Source organism: Neoarius graeffei, chromosome 13, assembly GCF_027579695.1.
Source record: "Neoarius graeffei isolate fNeoGra1 chromosome 13, fNeoGra1.pri, whole genome shotgun sequence".
NCBI classification, from domain to species: domain Eukaryota; kingdom Metazoa; phylum Chordata; class Actinopteri; order Siluriformes; family Ariidae; genus Neoarius; species Neoarius graeffei.
Window position 1 is genome coordinate 61,749,505 of NC_083581.1, and position 17,595 is coordinate 61,767,099.

The following is a 17,595-nucleotide window of genomic DNA, read 5'->3' on the forward strand; positions in this document are numbered from 1 at the left end:
TTATCAGAGCAGCATAGGCACATGAACATGATGACATTCTTCTTGTGCTTTTGTGTGACAGGTGGCAATGAGTCTCAGGGACACTTGTTCTGTTGCACAACATGGTGTTCTGTTTTGTTAAAAGTCAGTGATGGGGTCAAATACCAATACAGGCAGCTGATCCAGTGTAACACCATGAAATACTGGTATGACGTTAAGCAGCATTTATTTATGTGGCTGTCAGACTGAATTTATTCATCTGGCTGTCCTACTGTGGGGTTTAGGCTGCTACCGCTATGTGTGAGTGTGTGTTATTTGTGTTCGTACAGTGCAGCATACTGTGTCCACTGTACTGAGGTATGAGTATGGACATTCAGACTTTTTCATACTCAGTGACGGCATTCAGTAAATGTTGACCACATGAACCCTCAGGTCATGCTGCATATTATGGTCTAATATTTGGAGTAAAAATACACTTAATCCTCATGATATTACTTACCTACTTAGTGATGCATGTACTATTTACTCAGGCAATGTCTTTTGATTTTTTTTAAAAAAAGAATTCATAAAGAAACCACCTGATGAATATGATTCATCTCAGTTATTAGAACTGTAAATAATGCTTACGGATGACGGATATGTGCGTACCGATGCAAAATATGAAAGAAGAACATGATTATGGTTAATATACCCAGGAATTTTCATGTTCATGAGTGAAATGGAGCTAATACATACACTGTCAAAAACTGAGGGAGGAAAAAAGTTCTCACTTTTAGTCTCATCTCATTATCTGCAGCCGCTTTATCCTGTTCTACAGGGTCGCAGGAAAGCTGGAGCCTATCCCAGCTGACTACGGGCGAAAGGCGGGGTACACCCTGGACAAGTCGCCAGGTCATCACAGGGCTGACACATAGACACAGACAACCATTCACACTCACATTCACACCTACGGTCAATTTAGAGTCACCAGTTAACCTAACCTGCATGTCTTTGGACTGTGGGGGAAACCGGAGCACCTGGAGGAAACCCACGCGGACAACATGCAAACTCCGCGCAGAAAGGCCCTCGCCGGCCACAGGGCTCGAACCCAGACCTTCTTGCTGTGAGGCGACAGCGCTAATCACTACACCACCATGCCGCCCCTCACTTTTAGTAAGAATATAAATTTGATCACTGAGACCCAAACAGAACATAGGGTTTAACCTCTCATTATTTATTATATTTATTCCCTAAAGATGAAATATTAAACTTTAATATGTGTTAATATTTTTATGTGAAATGTGCCTGCATGTAAATAATGAGGTTTACTTTTTAATAATGCTCCTAGAAGGGTTTGTTCAGTACCACCATTTTGGGTTTGGTACGATACCTGGCATGGTCAAACAATAACAGTACTAGCTCAGTAGCAATGCAATAAATAAATAAATATTCATACAAACTGATGAAATTAATGTACATCAAAATTTGTATTGTTTAAATGCATAATAATAATCTGATTTCAAAGGAAACACTACTGTATTGCTGGCAGCTTATATATGGGTCTGTCTCAGAAACTGGTCTCTCATTTGGGACATTATGGTCAAAAAATAAATTTTCTAATTTTACCTTTTTTTTGCATTTACTTAACACTCAATGTTTGTCATGTTTAATAAGAATAAAGATAGCATCTCACTTTATCTGGCCTCCACTGTGGAAATTGTTTTTGATTACAATTCAAATGCTTTTGTAAAATTGATTTACATATAAAATAACTACATCATGAAGAATTAAAGCCCCTCCTTCACAGATGAGTGAAAATATTGAATAAATTTCCTCTTTTTGATTGCTTGGGTTAAAAATGCCAAGTTATGATGACTGAATTGATTATTCACTTAAATATGAATAATATGATAGCGAAATAGGACACAATGGAAAAATCAAGAACACACCAGAAAGATGAGAATAACGGCGGTGGTAAAAGAACAGCGACTGTACCGGCTGTAGGTTGCGCGGATCTCTGCTGCGGCGCGCGAGCAACAGGACATCACTACCGCACCGGACGGAGCGCAAGGTGGGGGTGGGGCAAAATGACTGGCCGTAGATTCTATCAAAAGTTCGATCTAAATTGACCATGGTTGCAAAATATTGGCCAAAAATATGCAAACACTACGAAATATGAAAGTAAGATGAAAAAGAAACATTCTATTGCCTTATACTGCAAGACTAAAACAAAATAAAACTGTCAAAACTCACCTTTTCAGTGATAACGTCCAAACAGATCACCCACGTAACAGAGAGACCGCAAATGGAAGCACGATCAACTTCTAACTGTTGGAGTGGAAAATTCCATTCTACATATGCAAATTGTTAATGTGTGTCTTTCTCCGCACACAAATAACACGCTACGGTAAAAAATAGACCACAACTCATTTTATAGCTCAGAAATTCATAAAAGACCAGCTACCATCGTAACATATTCTGTAAGAAACATATTCTATACCTAACTTTCAGCTTTTGTTTTAAAAAAACAAAATTGCAGCTTTATAACTAAATTTTTAAATGGCGTAGTGATTTTAAGTTACTACTTTTGGTGAGGTAGTGACCTTGACCCTGAGGCTTTCCGTTTAGATCAAAACACACGATCGTATTGGTTTTGGGTTTGCGGAAAATGGAGTTACAACGGTTATCAAATATTTTGCATGATGTTTATTACGGTTATGATTATTCTGTGTGTGCACCAATCTTTAGGTGTATAAAGTTACAACTTAAAATACAGTTAGTGATAAGTGTAGACTTTTCAGTGGACTACAACCTTTTTAAGGGAATGCAATGTAGTCAACCATTTATCATGTCCCAGATCAAGCCCCCATTTTCCCACAAATTTGCAGAATTTTTGCCAAATTCTGAATAGAGTATTCACATCAAAGATTTAGTTTTATCTGTATTATTTCTTTCATCATTTTATTTCAAATTAAAACCAACATCACCATTCAAAACCGTATAGTTTATTGACTGTGAATATATTTATTGGGGTACCCCCACAGTACCCAGTTTCTGAGACAGACCCATATACGGTGTGTGTGTATATAGATAGATAGATAGATAGATAGATAGATAGATAGATAGATAGATAGATAGATATAGTGATAAGCATCATGTGTAGAAATACCTTCATGATACATCATGATATTTTTGTCAACATTTTATAGCAGTTCTAATTTGTAATTTACAGTTGCCGTTTGATGTAATCTTGGTTACTTCAGATGATGCTGATGCACAGCTTTCATTATGAACAGAAACGGAACTGATCAAAGGAGAAGCAAGATGTCCGAGTTCCTCTTTTCATTTACTCCTTTCATTTTTTGGGTTTCGTGTCAATCTCACTTTGTGTTTCTTTCTCTGGAGGTAAAATTCTCTCCAGACAGCATATGTGGACCCTGAGATCTGTAGCAATTATCTGTTTTTTAAATTTTAATATGAATCATACTTTGATCTTAAATATACACTACCGTTCAAAAGTTTGGGGTCACCCAGACAATTTTGTGTTTTCCATGAAAAGTCACACTTTTATTTACCACCATAAGTTGTAAAATGAATAGAAAATATAGTCAAGACATTTTTCTGAACATTTAATCGACCCCACAAATGTGATGCTCCAGAAACTCAATCTGCTCAAAGGAAGGTCAGTTTTATAGCTTCTCTAAAGAGCTAAACTGTTTTCAACTGTGCTAACATGATTGTACAAGGGTTTTCTAATCATCCATTAGCCTTCTGAGGCAATGAGCAAACACATTGTACCATTAGAACACTGGAGTGAGAGTTGCTGGAAATGGGCCTCTATACACCTATGTAGATATTGCACCAAAAAACAGACATTTGCAGCTAGAATAGTCATTTACCACATTAGCAATGTATAGAGTGTATTTCTGATTAGTTTAAAGTGATCTTCATTGAAAAGAACAGTGCTTTTCTTTCAAAAATAAGGACATTTCAAAGTGACCCCAAACTTTTGAACGGTGGTGTATTTATCAGTATTTCCATCCATCCATTATCCATAACCGCTTATCCTGCGCGGGGTTGTGGACAAGCTGGAGCCTATCCCAGCTGACTATGGGCGAGAGGCGGGGTACACCCTGGACGAGTCGGCGGGTCATCACAGCGCTGACACATAGAGACACACAACCATTCACACTCACATTCACACCTACGGTCAATTTAGAGCCACCAATTAACCTAACCTGCATGTCTTTGGACTGTGGGGGAAACCAGAGCACCTGGAGGAAACCCAGAGGAAACCCACGCAGACACGGGGAGAACATACACAGAAAGGCCCCTGTTAGCCACTGGGCTCGAACCCAGAACCTTCTTGCTGTGAGGCAACAGTGCTAACCACTACACCACCGTGCCGCCTTTATCAGTATTTCTCTACACCATAATTTGCATAGAATAGGAAAAGAAACAGTTTGTGTAGCAAAATATGTGAAAAATTGTCATTTGTAGTGCAGTAGCTGATTTATTACCTTGTGTAAGGCCCATGATATGTCTATGACATTTTTCAGTATTTCAGATGGTCTTATTTATCGACGTTGTGTCCATACAGAAAAAGTGATAACATTACTGAAACTACCCATAGGCAAAAACTCAATAGTGTTCACCACAGGAAGAAAGGTGTTTGTTTGTTTGTTTGTTTGTTTAACAGTTAGGCATGTAACAAGCTCTGTGTCGGGTGTGCAGACAACAGATGGATGGAATTATGGCAGAGAGTTTATTCGAAACAAGCTGCTGAACAAATCCAAATCATCAAGCAAAAATCAGCATAAAAAAACAGGCAAAGTTCAGGCGAGGCACAGACAAAGGGCAAAAATCCAAAATATAGCAATGTAGTACGTAGATGAACATCTTAGTAAGAACAGATACTAGGTACTGAATGTACAGTATACTTGGCACTGGGTGTGGAGAGAGTCCTTAAGTACTGCACAGTAATCAGAATCAAGTTTATTGCCAAGTACGTTCTCACATACAAGGAATTTGCTTTGGTGATTGAACAGTTAAGATAGACGAATTTAGCAAAGACAAAAAGTAGCTGTATACATAGAATAAGAAATAGAAGAATCTGAAATATACAAATTTGAAAAGTGGACATATTTAAGGGGTATGTGCATGAGTTGTTGGAGTACAAGCTGTCAGTATGTTCAGAATGTGCAAATTTAGGTCACATGATGATGATGATGATGGTGGTGATATGAGTGTGTTAATCAGTATTCCGGAGACAGAGTGGTGCACGACAGCTGTGTCTGAAAGCCGCTGTGCATTCTGCGAAGTGGAGTCTCAAATGCGAGCAGGTACAGACAGGACACTCTGACAAAGTTTTATCATTGCTGTAATTTTTTTTCAATTTGTAATCTAGTTTTGGTCTGCAACTTTCTTTTGTCAGGGATTAGAGTAATATTTAGTGGAGTTGTAACTTAGCTACTCTTGCTCTTCCCTGTGTGTTTTGTTTTTTTCTTTGATGGCATGTCAAGCTTCTTCATATTGTCTGCTATATCAGGTTTGGAAAACTTCAGGTCTTTCTGAACTGAAATATGTTTGTTTTAAACAGATCTCAGTTGTAAGTCAGGGTACAGCATTTTAAAATCTGGCTACATCCAAAAATTAAAAGGAAGAAAATTACTTTCCTTACCTGATTACTTAAAGGTGCTGACTGCAAAGTCATCTGAAATTTTCAAAATTTTCATGGCATTTTCCTGTGCCTCGCAAGAACAATATGCGGACGAGTTGTGATCATTTTGATGTACCGAGGGTCGCTTTTCTCCATTTTGGGACCGAATATCCAACCATTTGAGGGAAACAGTATGGCCGTACGGAAACAACCGAACGCGAGAAGCTTTAACTCATTAGCATAACTATGGAACTGCATCACACCAAGATGGTGACGCATGGAAAACATCATGACTCTGCATCGACGTCGGAGAGTCTTGAGTCGCAGGGATGTGATTTGTAGTTGACATTCGCAAATACTCGTAGATCCATGAAACAAAAGACAACTATATCTATTCTCTGTTACTGCTTTTGTGTTATTGCTTCTTTCTCTGTAAGATCAAAACATTAGGTGTATAACTCCATACTCGCTACCGTGGAGTCGAGCCCATGCATTCTAAGGCTAAGATAGCTAAGCACTAGCTAGAATGATTTAGTTATCCGTCCAGAAAAATGACACATGATTTAACTTTGCTCTATCTTGCAGTTGCACTCACTAGGCAGGCTTACCTTTCCTTTTCCGCTGGCTTTTAGCTGGTGGGAGAGCAGAGTCTGCCATATTTGCCCATGCTGACTTGTTTTGGTTAAAAGTAGGTCAAACATGTCCCACGGTGGTCACATGATATTGCTGCTCACTTGCTTAGGCAATCTCCGGAATCGTAAAATGTGGGACGCATTTTATCTCGGCAAAACATTTACAGATAGGGGTGTGTACAGCAGCGAAACATCTCAAAACTACAACAGCAATAGAAATACAACATTTTGCCCAGAATTCAACTTTGCAATCAGAACCTTTAAGTTCCATCCCTATTCCACTGAAAGACACAAACACATGACTTATATAAAAGTAACTTCAATTAATTAATTAATTAATTAATTAATTAATTAATTAATTAAGCACTAAATTTAATATGTAATACATAGAGTATGAAAATACTATGACCATGAAAACTGTCAATCTTTATACAAGCCTATAGACTTTATACAAGCCTGTAGCAGTCATATCACTGCTGAAGTACTGAATCTGATTGAGAAGCTGTTGATTAATTTTCTATAGCAGAAAGGTTTTATATACAGTCGTGCTTGAAAGTTTGTGAACCCTTTAGAATTTTCTATATTTCTGCATAAATATGACCTAAAACATCATCAGATTTTCACACAAGTCCTAAAAGTAGATAAAGAGAACCCAGTTAAACAAATGAGACAAAAATATTATACTTGGTCATTTATTTATTGAGGAAAATGATCCAATATTACATATCTGTGAGTGGCAAAAGTATGTGAACCTTTGCTTTCAGTATCTGGTGTGACCCCCTTGTGCAGCAATAACTGCAACTAAACATTTCCGGTAACTGTTGATCAGTCCTGCACACCGGCTTGGAGGAATTTTAGCCCATTCCTCCGTACAGAACAGCTTCAACTCTGGGATGTTGGTGGGTTTCCTCACATGAACTGCTTGCTTCAGGTCCTTCCATAACATTTCGATTGGATTAAGGCCAGGACTTCGACTTGGCCATTCCAAAACATTAACTTTATTCTTCTTTAACCATTCTTTGGTAGAACGACTTGTGTGCTTAGGGTTGTTGTCTTGCTGTGTGACCCACCTTCTCTTGAGATTCAGTTCATGGACAGATGTCCTGACATGTTCCTTTAGAATTTGCTGGTATAATTCTGAATTCATTGTTCCATCAATGATGGCAAGCTGTCCTGGCCCAGATGCAACAAAACAGGCCTGAACCATGATGCTACCACCACCATGTTTCACAGATGGGATAAGGTTCTTATGCTGGAATGCAGTGTTTTCCTTTCTTCAAACATAACACTTCTCATTTAAACCAAAATGTTCTATTTTGGTCTCATCCATCCACAAAACATTTTTCCAATAGCCTTCTGGCTTGTCCATGTGATCTTTATCAAACTGCAGATAAGCAGCAATGTTCTTTTTGGAGAGCAGTGGCTTTCTCCTTGCAACCCTGCCATGCACACCATTGTTGTTCAGTGTTCTCCTGATGGTGGACTCATGAACATTAACATTAGCCAATGTGAGAGAGGCCTTCAGTTGTTTAGAAGTTACACTGGGGTCCTTTCTGACCTCGCCGACTATTACACGTCTTGCTCTGGGAGTGATCTTTGTTGGTCAACCACTCCTGGGGAGGGTAAGAATGGTCTTGAATTTCCTCCATTTGTACACAATCTGTCTGACTGTGGATTGGTGGAGTCCAAACTCTTTAGAGATGATTTTGTAACCTTTTCCAGCCTGATGAGCATCAACAACAATTTTTCTGAGGTCCTCAGAAATCTCCTTTGTTGGTGACATGATACACTTCCACAAACATGTGTTGTGAAGATCAGACTTTGATAGATCCCTGTTCTTTAAATAAAACAGGGTGCCCACTCACACCTGATTGTCATCCCATTGATTGAAAACACCTGACTCTAATTTCACCTTCAAATTAACTGCTAATCCTAGAGGTTCACATACTTTTGCCACTCACAGATATGTAATATTGGATCATTTTCCTCAATAAATAAATGACCAAGTATAATATTTTTGTCTCATTTGTTTAACTGGGTTCTCTTTATCTCCTTGTAGGACTTGTGTGAAAATCTGATGTTTTCGGTCATCTTTATGCAGAAATACAGAAAATTCTAAAGGGTTCACAAACTTTCAAGCATCACTCTGTGTGTGTGTGTGTGTGTGTGTTTATTTATTTATGTTTTCTTAAGGTAGATGTGTCATGTCACAGGTAGAGAAATTCAGTTTTTCTTAAAACACTATTTTTCTGACTTTTGTACTAATTTTTCAGAATTTAGCTCTTGTATGTTTTCCCAAACAATGATTTGAATGGCACTTGTTTGCTAAAATGTCATGTGGCAGCTTTGTCATGAATTTTCAGTCTTGATAGTTTTCATTTTATATATATATATATATATATATATATATATATATATTTTTTTTTTTTTTTTTTTGGGGGGGGGGGGGGGGGGGGGTCCCCAAAAAAAATCACTCCACTTGACAATACAGAATAATTTTTACAGTGTAAGAGTGAAAATACTTTGGAACTCTTTGTGTAATTCAAAATAAGGCTTTCTTCTATATCATATTTAAATAATATAGGCTGGCTTTTTTCGTGGTCTATCAGATATATTCCATTCACGCTAGCTGAATGGAACATATCTGATAGACCATGAAAAAAAACAGCCAATAATATCATTGTTATACATACACATTCGATGGAACAATTATAGATTTTACAATAATCTATCATCTTTGTCCACTGGCAAACAAAGAAATGCTTCTGCGCATGCGTAGCAGAAAACTTTCTCACTGAATATTCACATCAGCTCTGACGTGTGACATCATGATGTCTTGACAACCATGCAGTATCGTAAACCATATTCAACACTCATTCTCCATTGGGTAGAGTGACGTAATACACGTAGGATAAGCAATATGCTAACCATATTGCATGCTATCAAACCAAATGAACGAAACCTGCTAGAAGGGAACAGAATACTTGTTTTTATTCCATGGAAAAAGTGTCCTGTATGTATATTAATAAATAATATTGAATCATTTAGATTTAATTATTTATGCAGTGGGCAGTGTTGCTTCCTGAGCTTAGGTGTGTATGGAGTTTCTGTGCATGTTCAATGTCTGGGTGGGTTTTTTCTGGGTTTACTGGTTTCCTCCAACCTCCCAGAAACATGCTGCTAGCTGAATTGGCTACACTATATTAACTAAATAAACCATACTAAATTAACTATAGGTGAGAATAAGTTTGTGAGTGTCTGTGTGTATGGGGCCCTGCTATGGACTGGTATCTCATCCGGGGTGTATTTACACCCTGAATATACATACTCTGCATTCACCTCCATTCTGACCAGGATAAAGCACTTACTGAAGAAGAATGAATGATATTTTCATCTCAATTCCCATGTAAAGTGAATAAAACCACTTTTATACACATCTTCTGTCTCGACTTTGCTTGACCGCTGTCATCTGTTCATCCTCAGACATCAAGCTGGCAAATCCAGATCCCTCTTTGCTCTATTTTCTTGCGATGCAATGAAGCGCAACGCTTAATGTATTTAATTAATGTCGATGCAGAAGCCAACTAGGGCACTCCCTTCCTTGATGGCTCCATTAAACTAGGCACAGAGCGCTTACTCCACTGACCCAGTTAAACCAGGTTAAGGGTTCTCTGAATGCTATACATCACTGATTATGCCATATGCCACTGGGCACTAATGACCATTTAATCTGTAGTATCTACTGATAGCGGAGATGTGGAGCAAACAAGTAGTAGCTTATGCTAGGCTTTATGTAATAAAAACCTGGAGAGGAGCAAAACTTTTGGGAAAATATGGCAACACTGATTTGCAACACTATACCGATTTAGGGATAAATCAGTACTGATGCTGCTATTGGATATTGGTCTGATACCATGCTCATTTACTCATACTAGTACTCAAAAATGGTTCCAGTACCAACATACGATAAGTAAGCTTACTGTACATTGTTACGCTAATGAAGAGAAGACATAAAATGATGGCAATCTGAACGTATTCCGCAATGGATAATGGGCATGAAATTTGCAAGAGGACGGACTACGGCATCTTCATACAAGTAACCAGATCAAACATCTAGCATTAGGAAACCAACCCTGCAGCAAACGCTGAGTGGTGAGATGAAATGTCCTGAGTGAAAATTACAGAAAATATACTGAGTGAAAACATACTGACATAGTATATTGTTCTTGACAGTCAACATTTCGGTATCAGTACGTCACTTCCGTCATGGACAGTTCACCACTATGCCACCAGAGGGCACCCTCTTGCATGATTTTATATCCATCTTCTTTAGTGTTCTGCCTGATGGCAGTTCCGGTTCTGATGTCCATCAGAGTTTCTAGGGAACATTAAAGTAGTGGTTTCTCGTTGCCTTCGACTGGATTATTATAGAGGTTTTCTTCTCTCAACCATTCCCCCCGATGGACAATTTAGAGTAGCCAGTTAACCTAACTGCATGTCTCTGGGCTGTGAGGGAAACCAGAGCACCCAGAGGAAACCCACGCAGACACGGGGAGAACATGCAAACTCCACACAGAAAGGTCCCCCATTGGCTAATATATATAAAATCACCCATAACATTTTGACCACTGACAGGTGAAGTGAATAACGTTGATTATCTCATTACAATGGCACCTTTAAAGGGGTGGGATATATTAGGCAGCAAGAGAATGGTCAGTTCTTGAAGTTGATGTGTTGGAAGCAGGAAAAATGGGCAAGCGTAAGGATCTGAGCATCTTTGACAAGGGCCAAATTGTGATGGCTAGATGACTGGGTCTGATCATTTCCAAAATAGCACATCTTGTGGGGTGTTCCCAGTATGTAGTGCTTAGTACCTACCCGACACCTTTCTGTTTTAGCCAGCAGTAACTTTTTCAGCAGTTTGTGCTACAGTAGCTCTTCTGTGGGATTGGACCATATGGGCTAGCCTTCATGCCCCATGTGAATCAGTGAGCCTTCGACACCCATGATCCTATCACAGGTTCATCGGTTGTCCTACCTTGGACCAATTTTGGTCAGTACTATCTACCAGTGAGACAACTTCCTTCATGAACTCAGAAGTAGACCATGTCTGCTGTTATCTTATACAACCCTATAAATATGATGGCACTATGGGCAAATGCAATGTGCTATTTTGCTTGCACCCTCTGCCTTTCCTCAGAAAGTGATTAAAAATCCACCATCTTCTTACCTTGCCACTTTTAACCAACTGACACTGAACCAAGCATTTGCACAGTTTGAAAGAGAATTCCTTTCAATTGCCCAATCTCAGGGAGGGATGCTGGAGAGAGACTCCTTTCCTTCAAGCAAGGTAAACAGACAGCTGCCAACTATGCACTCATGTTTATTCTCTTGCAGTGGAGCCTGCGTGGAACGAGAAATTGAGTCATGCAGTGCACCATTCCCCTTCAGGTGTGCACAGGCACCTTAGACACAAACCCTCACATTCTTGGTTGCCAAATCACCTTAGAACTCTGTCGTCTTAGGAAAGAACATGTACATCTAGTTGTCAAGAAGCTCTTTGAAAAGCATCTCTGTGTAACAGTGGGAAATGTTTCACTGCCCCTCAGTTAAGTTTCTGGATTGCATCATAAATGGAGTGGAGATGGAAAAGGTGAAAGTGGAAGTAGTCACCTCCTGGCCACAGCTTTGAACCGATAAAGAACTACAAAGATTCCTAGGATTTGTAAATTTTTCCATTGATTCATCCAGGGATTCAGCTCTGTAGTAGACCCTCTGACACCATGTCTAAAGGGGAAATCTAAGTGTTTAAATAGTTCGCAAAAGCCACCCAAGTGTTCCAGAATCTGAAGGAATCCTTTACCGTTGCTCCTAAGGTCTGCATGATGAAGGATTCAAACCCCTCACTTTTCATTCGTAGTAAAGGTTGACACATCTGAAAATGGAGTGGGAGTCATACAAGCCCGATTCCAAAAAAGTTGGGACAAAGTACAAATTGTAAATAAAAATGGAATGCAATAATTTACAAATCTCAAAAACTGATATTGTATTCACAATAGAATGTAGACAACATATCAGGTGTCGAAAGTGAGACATTTTGAAATTTCATGCCAAATATTGGCTCATTTGAAATTTCATGACAGCAACACATCTCAAAAAAGTTGGGACAGGGGCAATAAGAGGCTGGAAAAGTTAAAGGTACAAAAAAGGAACAGCTGGAGGACCAAATTGCAACTCATTAGGTCAATTGGCAATAGGTCATTAACATAACTGGGTATAAAAAGAGCATCTTGGAGTGGCAGCGGCTTTCAAAAGTAAAGATGGGAAGAGGATCACCAATCCCCCTCATTCTGTGCCGACAAATAGTGGAGCAATATCAGAAAGGAGTTTGACAGTGTAAAATTGCAAAGAGTTTGAACATATCATCATCTACAGTGCATAATATCATTAAAAGATTCAGAGAATCTGGAAGAATCTCTGTGCGTAAGGGTCAAGGCCAGAAAACCATACTGGGTGCCCGTGATCTTCGGGCCCTTAGACGGCACTGCATCACATACAGGAATGCTTCTGTATTGGAAATCACAAAATGAGCTCAGGAATATTTCCAGAGAACATCATCTGTGAACACAATTCACCGTGCCATCCGCCGTTGCCAGCTAAAACTCTATAGTTCAAAGAAGAAGCCGTATCTAAACATGATCCAGAAGCGCAGACGTCTTCTCTGGGCCAAGGCTCATTTAAAATGGACTGTGGCAAAGTGGAAAACTGTTCTGTGGTCAGACGAATCAAAATTTGAAGTTCTTTATGGAAATCAGGGACGCCGTGTCATTCGGACTAAAGAGGAGAAGGACGACCCAAGTTGTTATCAGCGCTCAGTTCAGAAGCCTGCATCTCTGATGGTATGGGGTTACATTAGTGCGTGTGGCATGGGCAGCTTACACATCTGGAAAGACACCATCAATGCTGAAAGGTATATCCAGGTTCTAGAGCAACATATGCTCCCATCCAGACGACGTCTCTTTCAGGGAAGATCTTGCATTTTCCAACATGACAATGCCAAACCACATACTGCATCAATTACAGCATCATGGCTGCGTAGAAGAAGGGTCCGGGTACTGAACTGGTCAGCCTGCAGTCCAGATCTTTCACCCAATAGAAAACATTTGGCACATCATAAAATGGAAGATACGACAAAAAAGACCTAAGACAGTTGAGCAACTAGAATCCTACATTAGACAAGAATGGGTTAACATTCCTATCCCTAAACTTGAGCAACTTGTCTCCTCAGTCCCCAGACGTTTACAGACTGTTGTAAAGAGAAAAGAGGATGTCTCACAGTAGTAATCATGGCCTTCTCCCAACTTTTTTGAAATGTTATGAAATTTAAAATCACCTAATTTTTCTCTTTAAATTATACATTTTCTCAGTTTAAATATTTGATATGTCATCTATGTTCTATTCTGAATAAAATATGGAATTTTGAAACTTCCACATCATTGCATTCCGTTTTTATTTACAATTTGTACTTTGTCCCATTCTATGTCTCTCGGCTGGCCTGGGAACGCCTCGGTGTTCTTCCCGAGGAGCTGGCCGAGGTGTCTGGGGAAAGGGAAGTTTGGGCTTCCATGCTTAGACTGCTGCCTCCGCGACCCGGTCCTGGATAAGCGGAAGAAGACGAGACTTTGTCCCAACTTTTTTGGAATCGGGGTTGTATTATTGCAACACCATGGTAGCCCTGCCAAACTGCACCCTGTGCCTTTGTCTCTCGGAAACTAACACCAGCAGATCAAAACTATGATACGGGAAACTGGGAACTGATCACCATTAAGGCTGCACTGGAAGAGCGTCAGCATTAACTAGAAGGGCCTGAACACCCATTTCACCCATGAACATCCATTTCACCCATGAACATCCATTTCACATCCTCACAGATCACCAGAACCTAGAGAATGCCAAGGTTATTCCAACCACTGTCATACATTGCTATTGACTTTGTTGCAGAGCTCCCAGTTTCCCAAGGTAATACGACAATTTTGACCATAATTGTCTATTCTGTTTCATCTGTCGCAGACAATTCACCACCACACCACCAGAGGGCACCCTCCCCTAAATTGTAAACTCTCTTGTTGGTCATGCTTATTTCCTTTCATAACTCTATGTAAGGCACAAGGACGCTCACGATAATTGCAAAGTGTTGTTGTTTTTTATTAATCGGCTAAGTTCAGAGTTGTTTTTTCTCTGACTGAGCTCTGTTTATGACCCCGTCTTGCTTTTCTGGTTTTGCTCGTCTTGGACATCCCCTTGTTCTGGTTTACCTCTGATCTTTTGTGTATCTATTCTTGTCTGTCTTTGTGATCATGATTTTGGATCTGCCTTTTGGGTTGTGTTTCATTGAGCCTCTATTGTGTATGACCTCCAGTAGATCTGTCCATTGTTTGTGGTATTTGGATTTTGGATATTGTGTTTAATGTCTCACACACACATCCTAACCATATGCTTGAGTCCCCTTAGTTACACAGTATTTATATTGAGAAGTATCCAAAAAAAAACTTGTATTGAAAAAATTTGTACTGATGCATCCCTGTTTTGATTGTTTATTTATATTTGAAGTTGTAGAACCACCATTTCATACCAATTTACTGGGAAAACCATCTTCAATATTTTATCATTATTACACTTTCAAAGAAACATGTTGCCATTTAAAATCACTTAAGTGTCACATCAAAAATCCAATATTGACCTGTCTGGTACATCGACTGATAATGTATCTCAGTCAGACAGAGAGACATTGAACCAGCAAGAAAAAGCGTAAATTGTCGCAGTGATGACTAAACACACTACATATATTCAGATATCTGTGAGTATAGCTTTAAAGCTAGACGGCCTTTCGCTTTCATAAATCGGTGAAATTTAGTTCCCTCTGAAATTTGGTCATTGTGATGCATGTTTATTTCTGTAATATCTCACAAAATATCAGGCCATTCTGTGGCTGGGAAGTTATTTAATTTGAGGAGATTCCCTAGCAAGTAATGTGCATGAAATTGCTCGCTTTGGACAGTCAAACAGACAGAGGAAGTCCATGTACGCATGCGCAGGTTTACCTTCTTCTTTTGGGTTTTACGTCAGTTGGCATTCACAGTGTTGCATTACTGCCATCTACAGGCTTACCTTGACCGTGCACTGACAGTTACATCATTTTGTCACTAAACAAACAGCTGATCATACCGAGGTGCTCGCTGACCGCCGATATTTATTAGTTTGGTCCTGCGCTTCCTTTCCTTCGCAACAAAATTTCTTTTCTTTTCGCTTTCCGTTACTGTAGTCGGTCTTTCACGTTTCATTCGCACACTCACGTCCTCCATTGTTCTCTCCTGTTTCAAATTTGTATCCCACAATGCCTTGCACGAACAGGGAAAGCCCACCACGGGATGCATGACATAGTATCTTGAATTGGGTCATGGTGAAGCAGGAAAAAGTAGCAGAGAATTTAGGGCCACATGGCCTTAAATTCATTAATTGTTCTACTGTATTTAAAAAAAAAAACGAATAAAATTGGAAGCCTGTGATTCCAGTTCAGTAGATTTTGATCCACTAAACAAAAATAATTAGGTGTCTGCAGGGCTCGAAATTAACTTTTTTTCTTTGTGTCCCCCAGTGGTCCCGAATTCTGTGTTGTATTGTCCCGAATGGAAGCAATAGTGTCCCCATTTTTTTCCTCTCTGAAATAACCAGTGGTTAATATTATCATATGAAGTTACTATTATATTTGTAACTATGCGATTTTGAACCCTTTATATCATTTTTACAGTAAGTCACAAGACACAAGCGACACATGTCCAATACATCATCTACTTCAAAATTACAGTTATTGCATTTTCAGTTTATTAAACTTTGGCGATCTCACTGTATGAATAGATACCCGTTTATTTAAAGGGGCCAACTAGCTCATTCAGAAAATGTTTCAACTCCCTACATCTGCAGTACACTTTAGTTGAAAATAAGACCCCTTTTATGTTCATTTCATCTACTTATACCTTGAATATCTGTTGGCATATATAAGGCCAACTTATAATTTTCACCATTACCGTTATCCATTTTTATGAACTTTCCGTTATCCATTTTATGAACTTTCGCTGCCGAAACGTGGGTGCAAATGTTAGCAACATCAGCATAGTGGCAGGTCTGAGCCTAGTTGTGCTGCTGACTGACTAAACTTTCTGAACTAGAAAGACACCAAGAAAACTCACTTATTCTGTTGAACGGTATCTTCCGTCAATATCATCCACATCATTCCTGTTGTATTTTATAACGTGTCTAACAGTGTTCATTCAGTTCATTCAGTTGCTAGCGTTGCCTGCAGACCAGGCGATGACACTTTGGATCCTGAAGGTCCCGGAGACGTTATGTCTGGGCTTTCAGTTTCTTCCCCGCGGTCGGTCCGCTTCAACCACTTCAGCATTTTTGTTCTGGCAAGAGTCGGCGCAGCGTGTGCGGTAGCAATTCCATTCCAAGTCCGTATAATGCGGACATCGGCCGAAGATTCTAGAACAGAATGCGCTGCTCTGTAGCCTACTGATGCAGGTGCATCGAAAGTGTAGCTACTATGTATTTTTCGCTGTTAACGTTTTAAAATTAAAATTGACAAATTAGGTGAATGTCTACGTATGTGTTACGGCTTTGTAAATAATATTAATGTAGAACTTTTTTTTCTAGATCTATTTTTTTCCATTGTCCCGGGATTGTCCCAGATATGATAATTTTGTGTCCCGATGACATTTTTTATGGTCCCCGGGACATCGGGACACCGTTAGTTTCGAGCGCTGGGTGTCTGGGCAAATTATTTTTATGACCTACACTTGAAAAATCTGAAAGGCAGTCTATCTTTAAAGCAATAAAGCAAGTTTTTATATAGGTGTACCAGAGACTCTCAAGGTCACTCACTTACTCTTACAAGGCAAGGCAAGGCAAGTTTATTTATATAGCACATTTCATACACAATGGCAGTTCAATGTGCTTTACAGAAGTAAAAACAAAAACAGTAAACAATAGAGAAATAAAATTACATAAAATAATTTTATCTTTATTCTAAAATAATTAATTAAAAGAATTAAAAGAAAATAAGAATTAATCAATAGTAGAAATAAAATATTAAAATATTAAAAAGGCAATATGGCAAGTTACAAGGTAACTAATGAACACTATAGCCTTTGTCAGATACACACACACACACACACACACACACACACACACACACACACGTGTTTCTGTGGATCTAGGCATGAAGCGGGAATAGAAGGCACCATCACAGTGGACCGTGCACACACATCTTGACAGACTCATTCACAC

General features: G+C 39.2%; 1 protein-coding gene across 13 annotated transcripts in view; it reads left to right on the plus strand.

Annotated features, from left to right (window-relative positions):
• The window catches only part of rap1gapa (RAP1 GTPase activating protein a), a 205,717-nt gene that overhangs the window by 12,049 nt on the left and 176,073 nt on the right, over nt 1-17,595 (plus strand). The window contains exon 1 of one of the 13 annotated variants that reach the window (XM_060938287.1): nt 5,265-5,300. The exons of the other annotated variants lie outside the window; for them this stretch is intronic. The gene's annotated coding sequence lies outside the window, so the exon portion shown is untranslated. Of the gene's footprint in view, nt 1-5,264; nt 5,301-17,595 lie in introns of those variants that run through there. 13 annotated transcript variants of the gene reach the window in all.